The sequence below is a fragment of the Micropterus dolomieu genome, linkage group LG10 (assembly GCF_021292245.1).
Source record: "Micropterus dolomieu isolate WLL.071019.BEF.003 ecotype Adirondacks linkage group LG10, ASM2129224v1, whole genome shotgun sequence".
NCBI lineage: Eukaryota > Metazoa > Chordata > Actinopteri > Centrarchiformes > Centrarchidae > Micropterus > Micropterus dolomieu.
The window spans coordinates 20,321,253-20,323,791 of NC_060159.1; the positions used below are offsets into that span (position 1 = coordinate 20,321,253).

The 2,539-nt window shown below is 41.3% G+C and overlaps 1 protein-coding gene across 1 annotated transcript in view; it reads left to right on the plus strand.

The window, feature by feature from the left end:
- The window catches only part of lama2 (laminin, alpha 2), a 196,063-nt gene that overhangs the window by 166,745 nt on the left and 26,779 nt on the right, over positions 1-2,539 (plus strand). The window lies entirely within an intron of this gene.

The window sequence follows — 2,539 nt, forward strand, 5'->3', positions numbered from 1 at the left end:
CAGTAAAGTGAGCAGCTGTTTGGACACAATTCTTTCTAGAATCTTTGCAATAAAAGGCAGTTTTGAAATTGGTCTAAAATTATGTGGGAGGGAGGGATCTAAACCAGGTTTCTTTAAAAGTGGGTTCACGCAAGCCGTTTTAAAATAATCAGGGACACAACCAGTAGATAGGGAGCTGTTGAAAACAGAGATCAAATGGGGCCCAACAGAATCTATTACTTTCAGTAAAAATTTTGTAGGTATTATATCAAGTGGGCTGGAGGACACTCTCATTTGTGATACTGTTTTTAAAAGCTCAGCCAAGTCGATGGGATAAAACTGGTTAAAACTCTGTTGTTGCTGGTGAGGGACCTCTGAGTAAGAGGCCACGGGGGTAATAGAGGCTCTGATTGACACCACCTTATTGGTAAAATAAGATAAAAACAATTCACAGTCATCACATACTGAAGTCAGAAGAACAACTTCACAGCTGGGACCATCTGAGGAGCAAGTGAATGCCCCATTAGTTGCTGGTTGCAATTTGCAACCCTCACCACTAGATGCCACTAAAACTTATACACTGAACTTTTAAAGCCCACCAGGTCACCCGTTTGAACTAAGCTGCTTTAATCATCATCAGCATGTAAAGGTATAAATGTTTAAACTTCTCTTCAAACTTTAAGCCACTTAACCCTGGAAAACTCTAGTTGAATCCTAATTGGATTTAGCAGGTTGAAGTGTACTTTCAAGTAGCTCTCCCTACCCCACACTGAAAAGAAAACAAATGTGCTCTATAATTCTGCAGTTTAAATGTATTATTTTGATTACCATTGTGAAATTTGAATGGCTTCTGGGATGAAAGAAAGTTACCAAACCAACACATTCTGACTGTACTGAAACTGTCCTCTCCTTGCTTCTAGCTCTCTGGCCCTCTGCCTAATCACCGCGCGTGCGTGCGTGCGTGCGTGCGTGTTTCTGAGAGGGGGAGAAAGAGGAAAAGAGTGTGTCGTGGCTCACTGGATGATTGAGAGTAGCAATTAGAGACTTAATTAGTGGCTAGGCTATCACAAACACACCACATACACAAACACTGGTGCAGATGTGCACACATTCATACAACGCAGCCAAACACAGACACACACGCACACACATAATGAGGCAAGAAAATACTTTACACACTTTTCTCAGTGTGTGTGCCCGTGTTTACTAGATACCATAATATGATTCCATCCACGTTTTAAGTGTTTAATTGGCTTTTAAATCCCACTATGTAATTATATGGCTGTGAAACACAGACTCGCATACAATTGCAGCATGCACACACACACACACATGCAGTACAGCTGTTCATTAGCATGATGGCTTTAGTTCTGTCTTGGCTCTAATCACATCATGTTTACATTTCAAATAAGAAGAAATGCAGTATTGCCACATACACACACACACACACACAGGCCCACCTACAAACACACGCACTATTTAAGTTTCTTGCTTTAATCATACAATGTTTACATTTCAAATGAGAGAGGAATGCACCATCACTGTAGACAAATACCACACATACAAACAGCTTGCTGCACAGGCACATTACAGAAATACACAACACACTCATTACCCTCCTCTGTGTTGCTCTTGCACACACTCCTCATTAAGTCCAGCAGAATTCAAATGAGCCTTGGAGTGTTTTAGTGCAGTTTCATGATTGATTGGTTAGAGATTTCACTGCCTTTAATTTGATAAAAGCAGGGCAAACATGAAGTCTGCCAAAATCACTGGCTTTGAATGTTCTTTAAACAGATTGTGTGTGTGCATGTCTGTGTGTCTGAATATGTGTCTGTGTTTAAATAAGTAAAGATCAAATTGTGTGATTTTGTCTTTCTTTCTGTTTGAGCCATAATGCTAAGACATGACGGTAGAGCCTACAGTGTCCACCAGGGCTATGTACTCAATGTCTGTTTACTTTATTTATTTTATATATATACACACACACACAAACACACAGGTGCTGGTCATATAATTAGAATATCATCAAAAAGTTTATCTATTTCAGTAATTCCATTCAGAAAGCACTGCTCAGGTGTTATGAGAGCCCAGGTTGCTCTGATAGTGGCCTTCAGCTCTTCTGCATTGTTGGGTCTGGCGTATCGCATCTTTCTCTTCACAATACCCCATAGATTTTCTATAGGGTTAAGGTCAGGCGAGTTTGCTGGCCAATTAAGAACCGGGATACCATGGTCCTTAAACCAGGTACTGGTAGCTTTGGCACTGTGTGCAGGTGCCAAGTCCTGTTGGAAAATGAAATCTGCATCTCCATAAAGTTGGTCAGCAGCAGGAAGCATGAAGTGCTCTAAAACTTCCTGGTAGACGGCTGCGTTGACCTTGGACCTCAGAAAAACACAGTGGACCAACAACAGCAGATGACATGGCACCCCAAACCATCACTGACTGTGGAAACTTTACACTGGACTTCAAGCAACGTGGATTCTGTGCCTCTCCTCTCTTCCTCCAGACTCTGGGACCTTGATTTCCAAAGGAAATGCAAAATGTACTTTCATCAGAG